Source organism: Salmo salar, chromosome ssa13 (genome assembly GCF_905237065.1).
Source record: "Salmo salar chromosome ssa13, Ssal_v3.1, whole genome shotgun sequence".
NCBI classification, from domain to species: Eukaryota; Metazoa; Chordata; class Actinopteri; order Salmoniformes; family Salmonidae; genus Salmo; species Salmo salar.
Window position 1 is genome coordinate 15919604 of NC_059454.1, and position 24432 is coordinate 15944035.

The window sequence follows — 24432 nt, forward strand, 5'->3', positions numbered from 1 at the left end:
CTCCATCTCTCTCTCTCTCACTTACCCTGTCTCCATCTCTCTCTCTCCCTCACTTACCCTGTCTCCATCTCTCTCTCTCCTCCACTTACCCTGTCTCCATCTCTCTCCTCCTCACTTAACCCTGTCTCCATCTCTCTCTCTCCTCACTTCCCCCTGTCTCCATCTCTCTCTCTCCTCACTACCCTGTCTCCATCTCTCTCTCCACTTACCCTGTCTCCATCTCTCTCTCCTCACTTACCCTGTCTCCATCTCTCTCTCCTCACTTCCCTGTCTCCATCTCTCTCCTCCTCTGCCTGTCTCCATCTCTCTCTCTCCACTACCTGTCTCCATCTCTCTCTCTCCTCACTAGCCCTGTCTCCATCTCTCTCTCTCCTCACTTACCCTGTCTCCATCTCTCTCTCCTCACTTACCCTGTCTCCATCTCTCTCTCCTCACTTACCCTGTCTCCATCTCTCTCTCATCCTTACCTGTCTCCATCTCTCTCTCCTCCTTACCCTGTCTCCATCTCTCTCTCCCTCCTTACCATTCTCCGTCTCTCTCTCACTGCCCTGTCTCCTCTCTCTCCTCACTCCCTGTCTCCATCTCTCTCTCCTCACTAGCCCTGTCTCCATCTCTCTCTCCCTCACTTACCCCTGTCTCCATCTCTCTCTCTCCTCACTCCTTCTCCATCTTCTCTCTTCCTAACCCTGTCTCCGTCTTCTCTCTCCTCCTTACCCTGTCTCCATCTCTCTCCTCACTTACCTGTCTCCATCTCTCTCTCCTCACTTACCCTGTCTCCATCTCTCTCTCCTTCATACCCTGTCTCCATCTCTCTCCTCACTTACCCTGTCTCCATCTCTCTCTCCTCACTTGCCTGTCTCCATCTCTCTCTCTGCTCACTTTACCCTGTCTCCATCTCTCTCTCTCCTCACTGACCCTGTCTCCATCTCTCTCTCCTCACTAACCTGTCTCCATCTCTCTCTCTCCTCACTGCCCTGTCTCCATCTCTCTCTCCTTCCCTGTCTCCGTCTCTCTCTCTCCTCACTACCCTGTCTCCATCTCTCTCTCTCCTCCCTGTCTCCATCTCTCTCTCCTCCACTTACCTGTCTCCATCTCTCTCTCCTCCTACCCTGTCTCCGTCTCTCTCCTCACTTACCCTGTCTCCATCTCTCTCTCCTCACTTACCCTGTCTCCATCTCTCTCTCCTCACTTACTGTCTCCATCTCTCTCTCCTCACTTACCCTGTCTCCATCTCTCTCTCCTCACTAACCCTGTCTCCATCTCTTCTCTCCTCACTTACCCTGTCTCCATCTCTCTCTCTCCTCGTACCCTGTCTCCATCTCTCTCTCTCCTCCACTAACCCTGTCTCCATCTCTCTCTCCTCACTTACCCTGTCTCCATCTCTCTCTCCTCCACTTACCCTGTCTCCATCTCTTCTCTCCTCATACCCTGTCTCCATCTCTCTCTCCCTCACCCCTGTCTCCATCTCTCTCTCCTCGCTTACCCTGTCTCCATCTCTCTCTCTCCTCACTTCACCCTGTCTCCATCTCTCTCTCCTCACTTACCCTGTCTCCATCTCTCTCTCTCCTCACTTACCCTGTCTCCATCTCTCTCTCGCTCACAACCCTGTCTCCATCTCTCTCTCTCCTCACTAACCCTGTCTCCATCTTCTCTCCTCCTTACCCTGTCTCCATCTCTCCTCACTACCTGTCTCCATCTCTCTCCTCCTTACCCTGTCTCATCTCTCTCTCCTCCTTACCCTGTCTCCATCTCTCTCTCTCCTCACTACCTGTCCATCTCTCTCTCTCCTCACTACCTGTCTCCATCTCTCTCTCTCCTCCTTACCCTGTCTCCATCTCTCTCTCTCTCACTAACCCTGTCTCCATCTCTCTCTCCTCCTCTTACCCTGTCTCCATCTCTCTCCTCACTACCCTGTCTCCATCTCTCTCTCCTCACTACCCTGTCTCCATCTCTCTCTCCTCACCCTGTCTCCATCTCTCTCTCTCTCCTCACTTACCCTGTCTCCATCTTCTCTCTCCTCGCTTACCCTGTCTCCATCTCTCTCTCCTCACTTACCCTGTCTCCATCTCTCTCTCCTCACTTCCCTGTCTCCATCTCTCTCTCCTCTCCTTTGTCTCCGTCTCTCTTCCTTCCTTCTCCGTCTTCTCTCTCCTGCCTGTCTCCGTCTCTCTCTTTCCTTCTCCGTCTCTCTCTCCTCCTTGGCCTGTCTCCATCTCTCTCTCCCCTCCCTGTCTCATCTCTCTCTCTCCTCCTATGTCTCATCTCTCTCTCTCCTCATCCCTTCTCCATCTCTCTCTCCTCACCCTGTCTCCTCTCTCTCTCCTCCTATGTCTCCTCTCTCTCACTTTTCTTCTCCTCCTCTTCTCTCTCTCTCTTCTCTTCTCTCCTTCTTTCTCTTTTTTTTCTTCTTCCTCCCTTCTCTCTTCTTCTCTTCTCCATCTCTCTCTCTCCCCTTTCTCTCTCTCCTTCATTTTTCTGTTTCTCTCTTCCTTACTGTCTCCGTCTCTCTCTCCTCTCTCTCCATCTCTCTCTCCTCTGTCTTTCTTTCCTCTTCTGTCTCCTCCCTCTTTCTCTCTCTCTCCTCCTCCCCTTGCCTGTCTCCGTCTCTCTCTCCTCACTTATGTCTCCATCTCTCTCTCTCCTCACTTGCCCTGTCTCCATCTCTCTCTCCTTCCTCTCCATCTCTCTCTCCCTCCTTACCCTGTCTCCATCTCTCTCTCCTCACTAGCCCTGTCTCCATCTCTCTCTCTCCTCTCTTGCCCTGTCTCCATCTCTCTCCTCACTACCTGTCTCCGTCTCTCTCTCCTCACTGGCCTGTCTCCATCTCTCTCTCTCCTCCCTTACCCTGTCTCCATCTCTCTCTCTCCTCCTTAGCCCTGTCTCCAGTCTCTCTCTCCTCCACTAACCCTGTCTCCATCTCTCTCTCCTCCTTACCACTGTCTCCATCTCTCTCTCCTCACTTCCCTGTCTCCATCTCTCTCTCCTCACTACCTTCTCCATCTCTCTCCTCTCACCCTGTCTCCTCTCTCTCTCTCACTTACCTGTCTCCATCTTCTTTTTACCCTGTCTCCATCTCTCTTCCTCCTTACCCTGTCTCCATCTCTCTCTCCTCCACTTACCCTGTCTCCATCTCTCTCTCTCCTCACTAACCCTGTCTCCATCTCTCTCTCTCTCACTACCCTGTCTCCATCTCTCTCTTCTCTCTCCTCCTTCTGTCTCCTCTCTCTCCTCACTTACCCTGTCTCCATCTCTCTCTCCTCACTACCCTGTCTCCATCTCTCTCTCCTCATTTCTTCTTCTCCTCCTTCTCTCCATTCTTCTTTCTTTCCTCCTTCTTCTCTCTTCTCTCTCCTCCTTCTTTCCATCTTCTCTCCTCCCTTGCCCTGTCTCCTCTTCTCTCTCCTCCACTTCCCCTTCTCCATCTCTCTCTTCCTCACTCCTGTCTTCTCTTTTTTTTCTCCATTCTTTTCCTCCTTTCCCTTCTCCTCTCTCCTCTTCTTCTCCGTCTCTCTCTCCTCCTCTTGCCTTCTCATCTCCCCTCCTTCCCTTCTCCATTTCCCTCTGTTCCTCTTCTCTTTTTCTCTTTCTTTTCTCCCTCTCTCTCATCCTGTCTCATTCTTTCATAACTGTCTCCTCTCTCTTTCTCACTTACCTGTCTCCATCTTCTCTCCTCACTTACCCTGTCTCCATCTCTCTCTCTCCTCACTACCCTGTCTCCATCTCTTTCTCTCCTCCTTACCCTGTCTCCATCTCTCTCTCCTCACTTCCCTGTCTCCGTCTCTCCTCACTACCTGTCTCCATCTCTCCACCTCACTACCCTGTCTCCATCTCTCTCTCCTCCACTTACCCTGTCTCCATCTCTCTCTCCTCCTTACCCCTGTCTCCTCTCTCCTCCTCCTACCCTGTCTCCATCTCTCTCTCTCCTCACTTACCCTGTCTCCATCTCTCTCTCTCTCACTTACCCTGTCTCCATCTCTCTCTCCTCACTTACCCTGTCTCCATCTCTCTCTCTCACTTACCCCTGTCTCCATCTCTCTCTCCTCCTACCCTGTCTCCATCTCTCTCTCTCCTCCCCCTGTCTCCATCTCTCTCTCCTCACTTACCTGTCTCCATCTCTCTCTCTCCTCACTTACCCTGTCTCCATCTCTCTCTCCTCACTACCCTGTCTCCATCTCTCTCTCCTCCCTGTCTCCTCTCTCTCTCTCCTCACTTACCCTGTCTCCATCTCTCTCTCCTCACCCTGTCTCCATCTCTCTCTCCTCCTTGCCTGTCTCCATCTCTCTCCTCCTCCTTCTCTCTCTCTCTCCTCACTAACCCTGTCTCCATCTCTCTCTCTCTCCTCACTAACCCTGTCTCCATCTCTCTCCTCACTTACCCTGTCTCCATCTCTCTCTCCTCCTTACCCTGTCTCCATCTCTTCTCTCCTCCTCATCCCTGTCTCCATCTCTCTCTCTTCTCCTCTCTCTCTCTCCTCACTACCCTGTCTCCATCTCTCTCTCCTCCTTCCTGTCTCCATCTCTCTCTCCTCACTAACCCTGTCTCCATCTCTCTTCTCTCCTCACTTCCCCTGTCTCCATCTCTCTCTCCTCACTAACCCTGTCTCCATCTCTCTCTCTCCTCACTCCCTGTCTCCATCTCTCTCTCTCCTCCTACCTGTCTCCATCTTCCCTTCTCTCTTCGCTCTCTCCCTGTCTCCATCTCTCTCTCTCTCCTTTCTCTCACTTACCCTGTCTCCATCTCTCTCTCTCCTCCTTGCTTCTCCATCTCTCTCTCTCCTCCACGCCCTGTCTCCATCTCTCTCTCTCCTCACCCTTCTCCATCTCTCTCTCTCTTGCCCTGTCTCCATCTCTCTCCTTCTACCTGTCTCCTCTCTCTTCTCTCTCTCTTTCATCTTCTTTCTTCTTCTCTCTACTATCTCCATCTCTCTCTCCTCTTACTGCCCGTCTCTCTCTCCTCTTCCTGTCTCATCTCTCTCTCCTCCTTCCTGTCTCCATCTCTCTCTCTCTTCTTCTCCTCTCTCTCTCTTCTCCTTTTCTCCTCGCTTCTCTCTCTCTCCCATATTCTTTTTCCGTTCTCTTCTCTCTCTCTCCTACCCTTCTCTCTCTTCGCTTGCCCTTCTCTCTCTCTCTCTCCTCCTGCCGTCTCCATCTCTCCTCCCTCCTGTCTCCATCTCTCCTCAGCCTTAACCTGTCCATCTCTCTCTCATCTTCTTTTCTTCTCTCTCTCTCTTGCCCTTCTCCTCTCTCTCTCCTTACCCTTCTCTCTCTCTCTCCTCCTTCCTTTGTCTCTCTCTCTCTTTCCTTCTCCTCTCTCTCTCCTTCTTCTCCTCTTTCTCTCTCCTTGCCCTTCTCCTTCTCTCTCTCCTCCCTTCCCTGTCTCCTCTCTCTCTTTCCCTCTCTCCATCTCTCTCTCTCCCTCCCTGTCCCATCTCTCTCTCCTCCTTCCTTCTCCTCTCTCTCTCTCCCTTGCTTTCTCCTCTCTCTCTCCTCCTTCCCTTCTCCTTCTCTCTCTCTCCTCTCCCTGTCTCCATCTCTCTCCTCCTCACTCCCTGTCTCCATCTCTCTCTCTCCTCACTTCCCTGTCTCCATCTCTCTCTCTCTCTCTCCTCCTGTCTCCTCCCTCAGTTCCTCTCTCTCTCCTCACTTACCCCCTGTCTCCATCTCTTTCTCTCCTCCCACTTCTACCCTGTCTCCATCTCTCTCTCCCTCACTTCTCTGTCTCCATCTCTCCTCCTCACTTACCCCTGTCTCCATCTCTCTCTCCTCACTTACCCTGTCTCCATCTCTCTCTCTCCTCACTTACCCTGTCTCCATCTCTCTCTCCTCCCTTCCCTTCTCATCTCTCTCCTCCTTACCCTGTCTCCATCTCTCTCTCCTCCCACACCCTGTCTCCATCTCTCTCTCTCCTCACTTACCCTGTCTCCATCTCTCTCTCCTCACTTACCCTGTCTCCATCTCTCTCTCCCTCACTTACCCTGTCTCCATCTCTCTCTCCTCCCTTACCCTGTCTCCATCTCTTTCTCTCCTCACTTACCCTGTCTCCATCTCTCTCTCCTCACTTACCCTGTCTCCATCTCTCTCTCTCCTCACTAACCCTGTCTCCATCTGCTCTCTCCTCACTTACCCTGTCTCCATCTCTCTCCTCACTTACCCTGTCTACATCTCTCTCTCTCTCCTCCTTACCCTGTCTCCATCTCTCTCTCCTCACTTAGCCCTGTCTCCATCTCTCTCTCTCCTCACTAACCCTGTCTCCATCTCTCTCTCCTCACTAACCCTGTCTCCATCTCTCCTCCTATCGTCTGCATCTTCTCTCTCTCCTCACTTACCCCTGTCTCCATCTCTCTCCTCACTTACCCTGTCTCCATCTCTCTCTCCCTCACTCTACCCTGTCTCCATCTCTCTCTCGCCCGCTTAACCCTGTCTCCATCTCTCTCCTCCTCACTTACCCTGTCTCCATCTCTCTCTCCTCCTACTTACCCTGTCTCCATCTTCTCTCTCCTCACTACCCTGTCTCCATCTCTCTCTCCTCACTTACCCTGTCTCCATCTCTCTCCCTCACTCCTGTCTCCATCTCTCTCCTCACTTACCCTGTCTCCATCTCTCTCTCCTCCTACCCTGTCTCCATCTCTCTCTCCTCACTTACCCTGTCTCCATCTCTCTCTCTCCTCCCTTACCCTGTCTCCATCTCTCTCTCTCCTCACTAACCCTGTCTCCATCTCTCTCTCTCCTCACTAACCCTGTCTCCATCTCTCTCCTCACTTACCCTGTCTCCATCTCTCTCTCCTCACTTACCCTGTCTCCATCTCTCTCTCCTCACTAACCCTGTCTCCATCTCTCTCTCTCTCACTAACCCTGTCTCCATCTCTCTCCTCACTCAACCCTGTCTCCATCTCTCTCTCCTCACTAACCCTGTCTCCATCTCTCTCTCCTCACTTACCCTGTCTCCATCTCTCTCTCCCTCACTAACCCTGTCTCCATCTTTCTCTCCTCACTTACCTGTCTCCATCTCTCTCTCCTCACTTACCCTGTCTCCATCTCTCTCTCTCCTCACTTACCCTGTCTCCATCTCTCTCTCTCCTCACTAACCCTGTCTCCATCTCTCTCTCTCCTCACTTACCCTGTCTCCATCTCTCTCCTCCTTACCTGTCTCCATCTCTCTCTCCTCACTTACCTGTCTCCATCTCTCTCTCTCCTCACTTACCCTGTCTCCATCTCTCTCTCCTCACTTACCCTGTCTCCATCTCTCTCTCCTCACTAACCCTGTCTCCATCTTGCTCTCTCCTCACTTACCCTGTCTCCATCTCTCTCTCTCCTCCCTTACCCTGTCTCCATCTCTCTCTCTCCTCACTTACCCTGTCTCCATCTCTCTCTCCTCACTTACCCTGTCTCCATCTCTCTCTCCTCCTTGCCTGTCTCCATCTCTCTCTCCTCGCTTGCCTGTCTCCATCTCTCTCTCTCTCCTCCTTACCCTGTCTCCATCTCTCTCTCCCTCACTTACCCTGTCTCTCCATCTCTCTCTCTCCTCACTTACCCTGTCTCCATCTCTCTCTCCTCACTAACCCTGTCTCCATCTCTCTCTCTCCTCACTAACCCTGTCTCCATCTCTCTCTCCTCACTACCTGTCTCCATCTCTCTCTCTCACTTACCCTGTCTCCATCTCTCTCCCTCACACTACCTGTCTCCATCTCTCTCTCCTCCTCACCCCTGTCTTCCATCTCTCTCTCCTCGCTTACCCTGTCTCCATCTCTCTCTCCTCACTAACCCTGTCTCCATCTCTCTCTCCTCACTTACCCTGTCTCCATCTCTCTCTCTCCTCACTTACCCTGTCTCCATCTCTCTCTCTCTCCCTACTTACCTGTCTCCATCTCTCTCTCCTCACTTACCCTGTCTCCATCTCTCTCTCTCCTCACTTACCCCTGTCTCCATCTCTCTCTCCTCGCTACCCTGTCTCCATCTCTCTCCTCACTTACCCTGTCTCCATCTCTCTCTCTCCTCACTAACCCTGTCTCCATCTCTCTCTCCTCACTTACCCTGTCTCCTCTCTCTCCTCTCCTCACTTACCCTGTCTCCATCTCTCTCTCTCCTCACTTACCCTGTCTCCATCTCTCTCTCTCTCCTCACTCCTGTCTCCATCTCTCTCTCTCTCCTCACTTACCCTGTCTCCATCTCTCTCTCTCCTCCTCCTTACCCTGTCTCCATCTCTCTCTCTCCTAACCCTGTCTCCATCTCTCTCCTCCTTACCCTGTCTCCATCTCTCCTCACTAACCCTGTCTCCATCTCTCTCTCTCCTCACTTACCCTGTCTCCATCTCTCTCTCCTCACTTACCCTGTCTCCATCTCTCTCTCTCCTCACTTACCCCTGTCTCCATCTCTCTCTCCTCACTTACCCTGTCTCCATCTCTCTCTCTCTCCTCACTTACCCTGTCTCCATCTCTCTCTCTCCTCACTTACCCTGTCTCCATCTCTTCTCTCCTCACTTACCCTGTCTCCATCTCTCTCTCTCACTACCCTGTCTCCATCTCTCTCTCCTCACTTACCCTGTCTCCATCTTCTCTCCTCACTTACCCCTGTCTCCATCTCTCTCTCTCCTCACTTACCCTGTCTCCATCTCTCTCTCCTCACTTACCCCTGTCTCCATCTCTCTCTCTCTCACTACCCTGTCTCCATCTCTCTCTCCTCGCTAACCCTGTCTCCATCTCTCTCTCCCTCACTTACCCTGTCTCCATCTCTCTCTCCTCACTTACCCTGTCTCCATCTCTCTCTCTCCTCACTTACCCTGTCTCCATCTCTCTCTCTCACTAACCCTGTCTCCATCTCTCTCTCCCTCACTTACCCTGTCTCCATCTCTCTCTCTCCTCACTAACCCTGTCTCCATCTCTCTCTCTCCTCACTAACCCTGTCTCCATCTCTCTCTCCTCACTAACCCTGTCTCCATCTCTCTCTCTCCTCACTTACCCTGTCTCCATCTCTCTCTCTCCTCACTTACCCTGTCTCCATCTCTCTCTCTCTCACTAACCCTGTCTCCATCTCTCTCTCTCTCACTTACCCTGTCTCCATCTCTCTCTCCTCCACTTACCTGTCTCCATCTCTCTCTCTCCTCACTTACCCTGTCTCCATCTCTCTCTCTCCCTCACTAACCCTGTCTCCATCTCTCTCTCCTCCTTACCCTGTCTCCATCTCTCTCCTCACTTACCCTGTCTCCATCTCTCTCTTCCTCACTTACTCCTGTCTCCATCTCTCTCTCCTCACTCACCCTGTCTCCATCTCTCTCTCCTCACTTACCCTGTCTCCATCTCTCTCTCCTCGCTTACCTGTCTCCATCTCTCTCTCTCCTCACTAACCCTGTCTCCATCTCTCTCTCCTCACTTACCCTGTCTCCATCTCTCTCTCTCCTCACTAACCCTGTCTCCATCTCTTTCTCTCCTCCTTACCCTGTCTCCATCTCTCTCTCTCTCACTTACCCTTCTCCATCTCTCTCCTCACTTACCTGTCTCCATCTCTCTCTCTCCTCACTCTACCCTGTCTCCATCTCTCTCTCTCCTCACTTACCCTGTCTCCATCTCTCTCTCTCTCTCACCAACCCTGTCTTCATCTCTCTCTCCTCCACTTACCCTGTCTCCATCTCTCTCTCCTCACTTACCCTGTCTCCATCTCTCTCTCTCCTCGCTTACCCTGTCTCCATCTCTCTCTCATCCTCACTTAACCCTGTCTCCATCTCTCTCTCCTCACTTACCCTGTCTCCATCTCTCTCCTCCTCACTTACCCTGTCTCCATCTCTCTCTCTCTCACTCTACCCTGTCTCCATCTCTCTCCTCACTTACCCTGTCTCCATCTCTCTCTCCTCACTAACCCTGTCTCCATCTCTCTCTCCCTCGCTTACCCTGTCTCCATCTCTCTCTCTCCTCACTAACCCTGTCTCCATCTCTCTCTCTCCTCCACTAACCCTGTCTCCATCTCTCTCTCTCCTCACTTACCCTGTCTCCATCTCTCTCTCTCCTCACTAACCCTGTCTCCATCTCTCTCTCTCCTCACTAACCCTGTCTCCATCTCTCTCCTCCCACTTACCCTGTCTCCATCTCTCTCTCTCCTCACTTACCCTGTCTCCATCTCTCTCTCCTCACTAACCCTGTCTCCATCTCTCTCTCTCCTCACTTACCCTGTCTCCATCTCTCTCTCCTCACTTACCCTGTCTCCATCTCTCTCTCCTCCTCTACCCTGTCTCCATCTCTCTCCTCACTTACCCTGTCTCCATCTCTCTCTCTCTCACTTACCCTGTCTCCATCTCTCTCTCCTCCACTTACTCTGTCTCCATCTCTCTCTCTCCTCACTAACCCTGTCTCCATCTCTCTCTTCCTCACTACCCTGTCTCCATCTCTCTCTCCTCACTAACCCTGTCTCCATCTCTCTCTCCTCGCTTACCCTGTCTCCATCTCTCTCTCTCCTCACTTACCCTGTCTCCATCTCTCTCTCCTCACTTACCCTGTCTCCATCTCTCTCTCTCCTCCTTACCCTGTCTCCATCTCTCTCTCTCCTCACTTACCCTGTCTCACATCTCTCTCTCTCCTCACTAACCCTGTCTTCATCTCGCTCTCTCTCTCACTTACCCTGTCTCCATCTCTCTCTCTCTCCTCACACCTGTCTCCATCTCTCTCTCTCCTCAGCTTACCCTGTCTCCATCTCTCTCTCCTCACTTACCCTGTCTCCATCTCTCTCTCTCCTCACTTACCTGTCTCCATCTCTCTCTCTCTTACCCTGTCTCCATCTCTCTCTCCTCACTTACCCTGTCTCCATCTCTCTCTCCTCACTCCCGTCTCCATCTCTCTCTCTCATCACCCTGTTCCATCTCTCTCTCTCACTTACCCTGTCTCCATCTCTCTCTCCTCACTTACCCTGTCTCCGTCTCTCTCTCTCCTCACTTACCCTGTCTCCATCTCTCTCTCTCTCCTCACTTACCTGTCTCCATCTCTCTCTCCTCGCTTACCTGTCTCCATCTCTCTCTCTCCACCTGTCTCTCTCTCTCTCTCCTCACTTACCCTGTCACCATCTCGCTCTCTCCTCACTTACCCTGTCTCCATCTCTCTCTCCTCACTAACCCTGTCTCCATCTCTCTTCCTCCACACCCTGTCTCCATCTCTCTCTCCTCGCTTACCCTGTCTCTTTTTTCTCTCATCTCTCTCTCTCCTCACTTACCCTGTCTCCATCTCTCTCTCTCCTCACTTACCCTGTCTCCATCTCTCTCTCTCACTACCCTGTCTCCATCTCTCTCTCTCCTCACTACCCTGTCTCCATCTCTCTCTCTCTCCTCACTTCAACCCTGTCTCCATCTCTCTCTCTCCTCACTTTCCCTGTCTCCATCTCTCTCTCTCCTCACTTACCCTGTCTCCATCTCTCTCTCTCCTAACCCTGTCTCCATCTCTCTCCTCACTTACCCTGTCTCCATCTCTCTCTCCTCACTTACCCTGTCTCCATCTCTCTCTCTCTCACTTACCCTGTCTCCATCTCTCTCTCTCCTCACTTACCCTGTCTCCATCTCTCTCTCTCCTCACTTACCCTGTCTCCATCTCTCTCTCTCCTCACTTACCCATGTCTCCATCTCTCTCTCTCATCACTTACCCTGTCTCCATCTCTCTCTCTCTCCTCACTAACCCAGTCTCCATCTCTCTCTCTCCTCACTTACCCTGTCTCCATCTCTGTCTCTCCTCACTTACCCTGTCTCCATCTCTCTCTCCTCACTTACCCTGTCTCCATCTCTCTCTCTCCTCACTACACTGTCTCCATCTCTCACTCTCTTCTTGCCTACCCTGTCTCCATCTCTCTCTCTCCTCACTTACCCTGTCTCCATCTCTCACTCTCTCCTTGCCTACCCTGTCTCCATCTCTCCTCCTCGCCTACCCTGTCTACATCTCTCTCCTCACTTACCCTGTCTCCATCTCTCTCTCCTCACTTACCCTGTCTCCATCTCGCTCTCTCCTCCTTACCCTGTCTCCATCTCTCTCTCCTCCTTACCCTGTCTCCATCTCTCTCTCCTCACTTACCCTGTCTCCATCTCTCTCTCTCCTCACTTACCCTGTCTCCATCTCTCTCTCTCCTCACTTACCCTGTCTCCATCTCTCTCTCTCCTCACTTACCCTGTCTCCATCTCTCTCTCTCCTCACTTACCCTGTCTCCATCTCTCTCTCTCCTCACTTACCCTGTCTCCATCTCTCTCTCTCCTCACTAACCCAGTCTCCATCTCTCTCTCTCCTCACTTACCCTGTCTCCATCTCTCTCTCTCCTCACTTACCCTGTCTCCATCTCTCTCTCTCCTCACTTACCCTGTCTCCATCTCTCTCTCTCTCTCCTCGCTTACTGTCTCCATCTCTCTCTCTTCTCGCCTACCCTGTCTCCATCTCTCTCTCTCCTGCCTACCCTGTATCCATCTCTCTCTCCTTGCCTACCCTGTCTCCATCTCTCTCTCTCCTCCTTCCCTGTCTACATCTCTCTCTCTCCTCACTTACCCTGTCTCCATCTCTCTCTCTCTCACTTACCCTGTCTCCATCTCGCTCTCCCTCACTTACCCAGTCTCCATCTCTCTCTCTCCTCACTTACCCTGTCTCCATCTCTTTCTCTCCTCACTTACCCTGTCTCCATCTCTTCTTCTCTCCTCACTTACCCTGTCTCCGTCTCTCTCTCTCCTCGTTTACCCTGTCTCCGTCTCTCTCCTCTCTCCTCAACACCCTGTCTCCGTCTTCGCTCTCTCTCTCTCCTCGCTACCCTGTCTCCATTTCGCTCTCTCTCTCTCTCTCCTCGCTTACCCTGTCTACGTCTCTTTCCTCGCTTACCCTGTCTCCCTCTCTTTACTCTCTTAGCCTGTCTCCGTCTCTCTCGCTCTCTCCTCAATTACCCTGTCTCCGTCTCCCTCTCTCTCCTCGCTTAGCCTGTCTCCGTCTCCCTCTCTCTCCTCGCTTACCCTGTCTCCGTCTCGCTCTCTCTCCTCTCTCACCCTATCTCTCTCTCTCTCCCTCTCTCTCCTCACTTACCCTGTCTCCGTCTCGCTCTCTCTCTCCTCGCTTACCCTGTCTCCGTCTCGCTCTCTCTCTCTCCTCGCTTACCCTGTCTCCGTCTCGCTCTCTCTCTCTCCTCGCTTACCCTGTCTCCGTCTCGCTCTCTCTCTCTCCTCGCTTACCCTGTCTCTGTTTCGCTCTCTCTCTCTTCTCTCTCTCTCTCCTCGCTTACCCTGTCTCCGTCTCGCTCTCTCTCTCTCTCTCCTCGCTTACCCTGTCTCCGTCTCGCTCTCTCTCTCCTCGCTTACCCTGTCTCCATCTCGCTCTCTCTCTCCTCACTTACCCTGTCTCCGTCTCGCTCTCTCTCCTCGCTTACCCTGTCTCCGTCTCGCTCTCTCTCTCTCTCTCCTTACCCTGTCTCCGTCTCGCTCTCTCTCTCTCCTCACTTCAACCCTGTCTCCGTCTCGCTTCTCTCTCTCTCTGTTACCCTGTCTCCGTCTCGCTCTCTCTCTCTCCTCACTTACCCTGTCTCCATCTCGCTCTCTCTCTCTCCTCGCTTACCCTGTCTCCGTCTCTCTCCTCGCTTACCGTCTCCCTCTCTTTACTCTCTTAGCCTGTCTCCGTCTCTCTCTCTCTCTCCTCGCTTACCCTGTCTCCGTCTCGCTCTCTTTCTCTCCTCGCTTACCCTGTCTCCGTCTCGCTCTCTCTCTCTCCTCGCTTACCCTGTCTCCGTCTCTTTCCTCGCTTACCCTGTCTCCCTCTCTTTACTCTCTTAGCCTGTCTCCGTCTCTCTCGCTCTCTCCTTGTTTACACTGTCTCCGTCTCCCTCTCTCCTCGCTTACCCTGTCTCCGTCTCTCTCTCTCCCCTCGCTTACCCTGTCTCCGTCGCTCTCTCTCTCCTCGCTTACCCTGTCTCCGCCTCGCTGTCTCTTTCTCTCTCCTTACCCTGACTCCGTCTCGCTCTCTCTCTCTCCTCGCTTATCCTGTCTCGCTCTCTCTCTCTCCTCGCTTACCCTGTCTCCGCCTCGCTTCTTTCTCTCCTCGCTTACCCTGACTCCGTCTCGCTCTCTCTCTCCTCGCTACCCTGTCTCCGTCTCGTCTCTCTCCTCCTCGCTTACTCCCTCTCTCCTCTGCACCCTGTCTCCGTCTCTCTCTCTCTCTCTTGCTTACCCTGTCTCCGTCTCTCTCTTCCTCCTCGCTACCCTGTCTCTCTCTCTCTCCTCGCTTACCCTGTCTCCGTCTCGCTCTCTCTTCGCTTACCCTGTCTCCGTCTCGCTCTCTCCTCGCTTACCCTGTCTCCGTCTCTCGCTCTCTTCCCTCCTCCATCTCTGTCTCGCTCTCCCTCCTCGCTTACCCTGTTTCCGTCTCGCTCTCTCTCTCTCCTCACTTACCCTGTCTCCGTCTCCTCTCTCTTCTCTCTCCTCACTTACCCTGTCTCCATCTCTCTCCTCACTTGCCCTGTCTCCATCTCTCTCTCCTCACTTACCCTGTCTCCATCTCTCTCTCTCCTCACTTAACCCTGTCTTCATCTCGCTCTCTCCTCACTTACCCTGTCTCCATCTCTCTCTCCTCACTTACCCTGACTCCATCTCTCTCTCCTCACTTACCCTGTCTCAATCTCTCTCTCCTCACTAACCCTGTCTCCATCTCTATCTCTCCTCACTTACCCTGTCTCCATCTCTCTCTCTCCTCCACTAACCCTGTCTCCATCTCTCTCTCCTCTCTAACCCTGTCTCCATCTCTCTCTCTCCTCACTAACCCTGTCTCCATCTTTCTCTCCTCACTTACCCTGTCTCCATCTCTCTCTCCTCACTAACCCTGTCTCCATCTCTCTCTCTCCTCACTTACCCTGTCTCCATCTCTCTCTCTCCTCACTAACCCTGTCTCCATCTCTCTCTCTCCTCACTTACCCTGTCTCCATCTCTCTCTCTCCTCACTAACCCTGTCTCCATCTTTCTCTCCTCACTTACCCTGTCTCCATCTCTCTCTCCCTCCTTCCCCTGTCTCCATCTCTCTCTCTCCTCACTTACCCTGTATCCATCTCTCTCTCTCTCCTCGCTTACCCTGTCTCCATCTCTCTCTCTCCTCACTTACCCTGTCTCCATCTCTCTCTCTCCTCACTAACCCTGTCTCCATCTCTCTCTCTCTCCTCACTTACCCTGTCTCCATCTCTCTCTCTCCTCACTTACCCTGTCTCCATCTCTCTCTCTCCTCACTTACCCTGTCTCCATCTCTCTCTCTCCTCCACTTACCCTGTCTCCATCTCTCTCTCTCCTCACTTACCCTGTCTCCATCTCTCTCACCTCACTTACCCTGTCTCCATCTTCGTCTCTCTCCTCACTTACCCTGTCTCCATCTCTCTCTCTCCTCACTAACCCTGTCTTCATCTCGCTCTCTCCTCACTTACCCTGTCTCCATCTCTCTCTCCTCACTTACCCTGACTCCATCTCTCTCTCTCCTCACTTACCCTGTCTCAATCTCTCTCTCCTCACTAACCCTGTCTCCATCTCTATCTCTCCTCACTTACCCTGTCTCCATCTCTCTCTCTCCTCACTAACCCTGTCTCCATCTCTCTCTCTCCTCACTAACCCTGTCTCCATCTCTCTCTCTCCTCACTAACCCTGTCTCCATCTCTCTCTCTCCTCACTAACCCTGTCTCCATCTCTCTCTCCTCACTAACCCTGTCTCCATCTCTCTCGCTCCTCACTTACCCTGTCTCCATCTCTCTCTCTCCTCACTAACCCTGTCTCCATCTCTCTCTCTCCTCACTAACCCTGTCTCCATCTCTCTCTCTCCTCACTAACCCTGTCTCCATCTTTCTCTCCTCACTTACCCTGTCTCCATCTCTCTCTCCTCACTTACCCTGTCTCCATCTCTCTCTCTCCTCACTTACCCTGTCTCCATCTCTCTCTCTCCTCACTTTCTCTGTCTCCATCTCTCTCTCTCCTCACTTACCCTGTCTCCATCTCTCTCTCTCCTCACCTACCCTGTCTCCATCTCTCTCTCTCCTCACTTACCCTGTCTCCATCTCTCTCTCTCCTCGCTTACCCTGTCTCCATCTCACTCTCTCCTCACTAACCCTGTCTCCATTTTGCTCTCTCCTCACTAACCCTGTCTCCATCTCGCTCTCTCCTCACTAACCCTGTCTCCATTTTGCTCTCTCCTCACTAACCCTGTCTCCATCTCTCTCCTCACTTAACCTGTCTCCATCTCTCTCTCTCCTCACTTACCCTGTCTCCATCTCTCTCTCTCCTCACTTACCCTGTCTCCATCTCTCTCTCTCCTCGCTTACTGTCTCCATCTCTCTCTCTCCTCACTTACCCTGTCTCCATCTCGCACTCTCCTCACTAACCCTGTCTCCATCTTGCTCTCTCCTCACTAACCCTGTCTCCATCTCTCTCTCCTCACTTACCCTGTCTCCATCTTGCTCTCTCCTCACTAACCCTGTCTCCATCTTCCTCTCTCATCACTTACCCTGTCTCCATCTCTTTCTCTCCTCACTTACCCTGTCTACATCTCTCTCCTCACTTACCCTGTCTACATCTCTCTCTCTCTCTCCTCACTTACCCTGTCTCCATCTCGCTCTCTCCTCACTTACCCTGTCTCCATCTCGCTCTCTCCTCACTAACCCTGTCTCCATCTCACTCTCTCCTCACTAACTCTGTCTCCATCTCTCTCTCTCCTCACTTACCCTGTCTCCATCTCTCTCTCTCCTCACTTACCCTGTCTCCATCTCGCTCTCTCCTCACTAACCCTGTCTCCATCTCTCTCTCCTCACTTACCCTGTCTCCATCTCTCTCTCCTCACTTACCCTGTCTCCATCTTGCTCTCTCCTCACTTACCCTGTCTCCATCTTGCTCTCTCCTCACTTACCCTGTCTCCATCTCTTTCTCTCCTCACTTACCCTGTCTACATCTCTCTCTCTCTCTCCTCACTTACCCTGTCTCCATCTCTCTCTCTCCTCACTTACCCTGTCTCCATCTCTCTCTCTCCTCGCTTACTGTCTCCATCTCTCTCTCTCCTCACTAACCCTGTCTCCATCTCTTTCTCTCCTCACTTACCCTGTCTCCATCTCTCTCTCTCCTCACTAACCCTTTCTCCATCTCTTTCTCTCCTCACTTACCCTGTCTCCATCTCTCTCTCCTCACTAACCCTGTCTCCATCTCTTTCTCTCCTCACTTACCCTGTCTCCATCTCTCTCTCTCCTCACTTACCCTGTCTCCATCTCTCTCTCCTCACTTACCCTGTCTCCATCTCTCTCACCTCACTTACCCTGTCTCCATCTCTCTCTCTCCTCACTTACCCTGTCTCCATCTCTCTCTCTCCTCACTAACCCTGTCTTCATCTCGCTCTCTCCTCACTTACCCTGTCTCCATCTCTCTCTCCTCACTTACCCTGACTCCATCTCTCTCTCCTCACTTACCCTGTCTCAATCTCTCTCTCCTCCACTAACCCTGTCTCCATCTCTCTCTCTCCTCACTTACCCTGTCTCCATCTCTCTCTCTCCTCACTAACCCTGTCTCCATCTCTCTCTCTCTCTCACTAACCCTGTCTCCATCTCTCTCTCTCCTCACTAACCCTGTCTCCATCTTTCTCTCCTCGCTTACCCTGTCTCCATCTCTCTCTCCTCACTTAACCCTGTCTCCATCTCTCTCGCTCCTCACTTACCCTGTCTCCATCTCTCTCTCTCCTCACTAACCCTGTCTCCATCTCTCTCTCTCTCCTCACTAACCCTGTCTCCATCTCTCTCTCTCCTCGCTAACCCTGTCTCCCATCTTTCTCTCCTCACTTACCCTGTCTCCCCATCTCTCTCTCTCCTCACTTACCCCTGTCTCCATCTCTCTCTCTCCTCACTTACCCTGTCTCCATCTCTCTCTCTCCTCACTTTCTCTGTCTCCATCTCTCTCTCTCCTCACTAACCCTGTCTCCATCTCTCTCTCCTCACTTCCCCTGTCTCCATCTCTCTCTCTCCTCACTTACCCTGTCTCCATCTCTCTCTCCTCACTTACCCTGTCTACATCTCTCTCTCTCCTCACTTACCCTGTCTCCATCTCTCTCTCTCCTCGCTTACTGTCTCCATCTCTCTCTCTCCTCACTTACCCTGTCTCCATCTCTCTCTCTCCTCACTAACCCTGTCTCCATCTCTCTCTCTCCTCACTTACCCTGTCTCCATCTCTCTCTCTCCTCACTTACCCTGTCTCCATCTCTCTCTCTCCTCACTTACCCTGTCTCCATCTCTCTCTCCTCACTTACCCTGTCTCCATCTCTCTCTCTCCTCACTTACCCTGTCTCCATCTCTCTCACCTCACTTACCCTGTCTCCATCTGTCTCTCTCCTCACTTACCCTGTCTCCATCTCTCTCTCTCCTCACTAACCCTGTCTTCATCTCGCTCTCTCCTCACTTACCCTGTCTCCATCTCTCTCTCCTCACTTACCCTGACTCCATCTCTCTCTCCTCACTTACCCTGTCTCAATCTCTCTCTCCTCACTAACCCTGTCTCCATCTCTATCTCTCCTCACTTACCCTGTCTCCATCTCTCTCTCTCCTCACTAACCCTGTCTCCATCTCTCTCTCTCCTCACTAACCCTGTCTCCATCTCTCTCTCTCCTCACTAACCCTGTCTCCATCTCTCTCTCTCCTCACTAACCCTGTCTCCATCTCTCTCTCTCTCACTAACCCTGTCTCCATCTCTCTCGCTCCTCACTTACCCTGTCTCCATCTCTCTCTCTCCTCACTAACCCTGTCTCCATCTCTCTCTCTCCTCACTAACCCTGTCTCCATCTCTCTCTCTCCTCACTAACCCTGTCTCCATCTTTCTCTCCTCACTTACCCTGTCTCCATCTCTCTCTCTCCTCACTTACCCTGTCTCCATCTCTCTCTCTCCTCACTTACCCTGTCTCCATCTCTCTCTCTCCTCACTTTCTCTGTCTCCATCTCTCTCTCTCCTCACTAACCCTGTCTCCATCTCTCTCTCCTCACTTACCCTGTCTCCATCTCTCTCTCTCCTCACTTACCCTGTCTCCATCTCTCTCTCCTCACTTACCCTGTCTCCATCTCTCTCTCTCCCCTCACTTACCCTGTATCCATCTCTCTCTCTCCTCGCTTACTGTCTCCATCTCTCTCTCTCCTCACTTACCCTGTCTCCATCTCTCTCTCTCCTCACTAACCCTGTCTCCATCTCTCTCTCTCCTCACTTACCCTGTCTCCATCTCTCTCTCTCCTCACTTACCCTGTCTCCATCTCTCTCTCTCTTCACTAACCCTGTCTCCATCTCTCTCTCCTCACTTACCCTGTCTCCATCTCTCTCTCTCTCCTCACTTACCCTGTCTCCATCTCTCTCTCTCCTCACTTACCCTGTCTCCATCTCTCTCTCTCCTCACTTACCCTGTCTCCATCTCTCTCTCTCATCACTTACCCTGTCTCCATCTCTCTCTCTCCTCACTAACCCAGTCTCCATCTCTCTCCTCACTTACCCTGTCTCCATCTCTCTCTCTCCTCACTTACCCTGTCTCCATCTCTCTCTCTCCTCACTTACCCTGTCTCCATCTCTCTCTCTCCTCACTTACCCTGTATCCATCTCTCTCTCTCTCTCTCCTCGCTTACTGTCTCCATCTCTCACTCTCTTCTTGCCTACCCTGTATCCATCTCTCTCTCTCTCCTCGCTTACTGTCTCCATCTCTCACTCTCTCCTTGCCTACCCTGTCTCCATCTCTCACTCTCTCCTCGCCTACCCTGTCTACATCTCTCTCTCCTCACTTACCCTGTCTCCATCTCTCTCTCTCTCCTCGTTTACCCTGCCTCCATCTCTCTCCCTCTCTCTCCTCGCTTACCCTGTCTCCGTCTCGCTCTCTCTCTCCTCTCTTACCCTGTCTCCGTCTTGCTCTCTCTCTCTCTCTCCTCGCTTACCCTGTCTCCGTCTCTTTCCTCGCTTACCCTGTCTCCCTCTCTTTACTCTCTTAGCCTGTCTCCGTCTCTCTCGCTCTCTCCTCAATTAACCTGTCTCCGTCTCCCTCTCTCTCCTCGCTTACCCTGTCTCCGTCTCTCTCTCTCTCCTCGCTTACCCTCTCTGTCTATCTCTCTCTTCTCGCTTACCCTGTCTCCTTCTCGCTATCTCTCCTCGCTTACCCTGTCTCCGTCTCGCTCTCTCTCCTCTCTCACCCTGTCTCTCTCTCTCCCTCTCTCTCCTCACTTACCCTGTCACCGTCTCGCTCTCTCTCTCTCTCCTCGCTTACCCTGTCTCCGTCTCGCTCTCTCTCTCTCCTCGCTTACCCTGTCTCCGTCTCGCTCTCTCTCTCTCCTCGCTTACCCTGTCTCCGTCTCGCTCTCTCTCTCCTCGCTTACCCTGTCTCTGTTTCGCTCTCTCTCTCTCTCTCTCTCCTCGCTTACTGTCTTCATCTCTCACTCTCTCCTTGCCTACCCTGTCTCCATCTCTCACTCTCTCCTCGCCTACCCTGTCTACATCTCTCTCTCCTCACTTACCCTGTCTCCATCTCTCTCTCTCCTCACTTACCCTGTCTCCATCTCGCTCTCCTCACTTACCCTGTCTCCATCTCTCTCTCTCCTCACTTACCCTGTCTCCATCTCTCTCTCCTCACTTACCCTGTCTCCATCTCTCTCTCCTCCTCCTCCCTGTCTCCATCTCTCTCTCTCCTCACTTACCCTGTCTCCATCTCTCTCTCTCCTCACTTACCCTGTCTCCATCTCTCTCTCTCCTCACTTACCCTGTCTCCATCTCTCTCTCTCCTCACTTACCCTGTCTCCATCTCTCTCTCTCCTCACTTACCCTGTCTCCATCTCTCTCTCTCCTCACTAACCCAGTCTCCATCTCTCTCTCTCCTCACTTACCCTGTCTCCATCTCTCTCTCCTCACTTACCCTGTATCCATCTCTCTCTCTCTCTCCTCGCTTACTGTCTCCATCTCTCACTCTCTTCTTGCCTACCCTGTATCCATCTCTCTCTCTCTTCTTGCCTACCCTGTATCCATCTCTCACTCTCTCCTTGCCTACCCTGTCTCCATCTCTCACTCTCTCCTCGCCTACCCTGTCTACATCTCTCTCTCCTCACTTACCCTGTCTCCATCTCTCTCTCTCCTCACTTACCCTGTCTCCATCTCGCTCTCCTCACTTACCCAGTCTCCATCTCTCTCTCTCCTCACTTACCCTGTCTCCATCTCTCTCTCTCCTCACTTACCCTGTCTCCATCTCTTTCTCTCCTCACTTACCCTGTCTCCGTCTCTCTCTCTCTCCTCGTTTACCCTGCCTCCGTCTCTCTCCCTCTCTCTCCTCGCTTACCCTGTCTCCGTCTCGCTCTCTCTCTCTCTCTCTCCTCGCTTACCCTGTCTCCATTTCGCTCTCTCTCTCTCTCTCCTCGCTTACCCTGTCTACGTCTCTTTCCTCGCTTACCCTGTCTCCCTCTCTTTACTCTCTTAGCCTGTCTCCGTCTCTCTCGCTCTCTCCTTGTTTACACTGTCTCCGTCTCCCTCTCTCTCCTCGCTTACCCTGTCTCCGTCTCTCTCTCTCCCCTTGCTTACCCTGTCTCCGTCGCTCTCTCTCTCTCCCCTCGCTTACCCTGTCTCCGCCTCGCTGTCTCTTTCTCTCTCCTCGCTTACCCTGACTCCGTCTCGCTCTCTCTCTCTCTCCTCGCTTATCCTGTCTCGCTCTCTTTCTCTCCTCGCTTACCCTATCTCGCTCTCTCTCTCTCCTCGCTTACCCTGTCTCTGTCTCGCTCTCTCTCTCTCCTCGCTTACCCTGTCTCTGTCTCTCCTCGCTTACCCTGTCTCCGTCTTTCTCTCTTTCTCTCTTCGCTTACCCTGTCTCCGTCTCGCTCTCTTTCCCTCCTCGCTTACCCTGTCTCTCTCTCTCTCCTCGCTTACCCTGTCTCCGTCTCGCTCTCTCTTCGCTTACCCTGTCTCCGTCTCGCTCTCTCTTCGCTTATCCTGTCTACGTCTCTCGCTCTCTTTCCCTCCTCGCTTAATCTCTCTGTCTCGCTCTCCCTCCTCGCTTTCCCTGTTTCCGTCTCGCTCTCTCTTTCTCTCTCCTCGCTTACCCTGTCTCCTTTTTTCTCTCTCTCTCTCTCTCCTCGCTTACCCTGTCTCCGTCTCGCTCTCTTTCTCTCCTCGCTTACCCTGTCTCCGTCTCGCTCTCTTTCTCTCCTCGCTTACCCTGTCTCCGTCTCGCTCTCTTTCTCTCCTCGCTTACCCTGTCTCCGTCTCGCTCTCTTTCTCTCCTCGCTTACCCTGTCTCCGTCTCGCTCTCTTTCTCTCCTCGCTTACCCTGTCTCCGTCTCGCTCTCTTTCTCTTTCTCTCCTCGCTTACCCTGTCTCCGTCTCGCTCTCGCTCTCCTCGCTTACCCTGTCTCCGTCTCGCTCTCGCTCTCCTCGCTTACCCTGTCTCCGTCTCGCTCTCTCCTCGCTTGCCCTGTCTCCGTCTCTCTCTCTCCTCGCTTGCCCTGTCTCCGTCTCTCTCTCTCCTCGCTTGCCCTGTCTCCGTCTCTCTCTCTCCTCGCTTACCCTGTCTCTCTCTTTCTCTCTCCTCGCTTACCCTGTCTCCGTCTCGCTCTTTCTCCTCGCTTACCCTGTCTCTCTCTCTCTCTCCTCGCTTACCCTGTCTCTCTCTCTCTCTCCTCGCTTACCCTGTCTCTCTCTCTCTCTCCTCGCTTACCCTGTCTCTCTCTCTCTCTCTCTCCTCGCTTACCCTGTCTCCATCTCTCTCTCTCCTCGCTTACCCTGTCTCGCTCTCTCTCTCTCTCGCTTACCCTGTCTCGCTCTCTTTCTCTCTCCTCGCTTACCCTGTCTCGCTCTCTTTCTCTCTCCTCGCTTACCCTGTCTCGCACTCTTTCTCTCTCCTCGCTTACCCTGTCTCTGTCTCGCTCTCTCCTCGCTTGCCCTGTCTCCGTCTCTCGCTCTCCTCGCTTACCCTGTCTCCGTCTCTCGCTCTCCTCGCTTACCCTGTCTCCGTCTCGCTCTCTTTCTCTCCTCGCTTACCCTGTCTCCGTCTCGCTCTCTCCTCGCTTGCCCTGTCTCCGTCTCTCTCTCTCCTCGCTTGCCCTGTCTCCGTCTCTCTCTCTCCTCTCTTACCCTGTCTCTCACTCTCTCCTCGCTTACCCTGTCTCCGTCTCGCTCTTTCTCCTCGCTTACCCTGTCTCTCTCTCTCTCTCCTCGCTTACCCTGTCTCTCTCTCTCTCTCCTCGCTTACCCTGTCTCTCTCTCTCTCTCTCTCGCTTACCCTGTCTCTCTCTCTCTCTCTCTCCTCGCTTACCCTGTCTCGCTCTCTCTCTCCTCGCTTACCCTGTCTCGCTCTCTTTCTCTCTCCTCGCTTACCCTGTCTCGCTCTCTTTCTCTCTCCTCGCTTACCCTGTCTCGCTCTCTTTCTCTCTCCTCGCTTACCCTGTCTCGCTCTCTTTCTCTCTCCTCGCTTACCCTGTCTCTGTCTCGCTCTCTCCTCGCTTGCCCTGTCTCCGTCTCTCGCTCTCCTCGCTTACCCTGTCTCCGTCTCGCTCTCTTTCTCTCTCCTCGCTTACCCTGTCTCCGTCTCGCTCTCTTTCTCTCCTCGCTTACCCTGTCTCCGTCTCACTCTCTCTCCTCGCTTACCCTGTCTCCGTCTCGCTCTCTTTCTCTCCTCGCTTACCCTGTCTCCGTCTCGCTCTCTTTCTCTCCTCGCTTACCCTGTCTCCGTCTCGCTCTCTCCTCGCTTACCCTGTCTCCGTCTCGCTCTCTCCTCGCTTACCCTGTCTCCGTCTCGCTCTCTCTCCTCGCTTACCCTGTCTCCGTCTCGCTCTCTCTCCTCGCTTACCCTGTCTCCGTCTCGCTCTCTCTCCTCGCTTACCCTGTCTCCATCTCTCTCTCTCCTCGCTTACCCTGTCTCCGTCTCTCTCTCTCCTCGCTTACCCTGTCTCCGTCTCGCTCTCTCTCCTCGCTTACCCTGTCTCCGTCTCGCTCTCTTTCTCTCTCGCTTACCCTGTCTCCGTCTCGCTCTCTCCTCGCTTGCCCTGTCTCCGTCTCTCTCTCTCCTCGCTTGCCCTGTCTCTCACTCTCTCCTCGCTTGCCCTGTCTCCGTCTCGCTCTCTCTTCGCTTACCCTGTCTCCGTCTCTCTCTCTCTCCTCGCTTACCCTGTCTCGCTCTCTCTCTCCTCGCTTACCCTGTCTCGCTCTCTCTCTCCTCGCTTACCCGGTCTCGCTCTCTTTCTCTCTCCTCGCTTACCCGGTCTCGCTCTCTTTCTCTCTCCTCGCTTACCCTGTCTCGCTCTCTCTCTCTCCTCGCTTACCCTGTCTCGCTCTCTCTCTCTCCTCGCTTACCCTGTCTCGCTCTCTCTTTCTCCTCGCTTACCCTTTCTCTCTCTTTCACTCTCTCTCCTCGCTTACCCTGTCTCGCTCTCTCTTTCCTCGCTTACCCTTTCTCTCTCTTTCACTCTCTCTCCTCGCTTACCCTGTCTCGCTCTCTCTTTCCTCGCT

The 24432-nt window shown here is 53.0% G+C and overlaps 1 protein-coding gene across 2 annotated transcripts in view; it reads left to right on the top strand.

Moving 5' to 3' along the window:
* LOC106566523 (ERC protein 2) overlaps positions 1 to 24432 on the top strand; it is a 448684-nt gene that overhangs the window by 23923 nt on the left and 400329 nt on the right. The window lies entirely within an intron of this gene.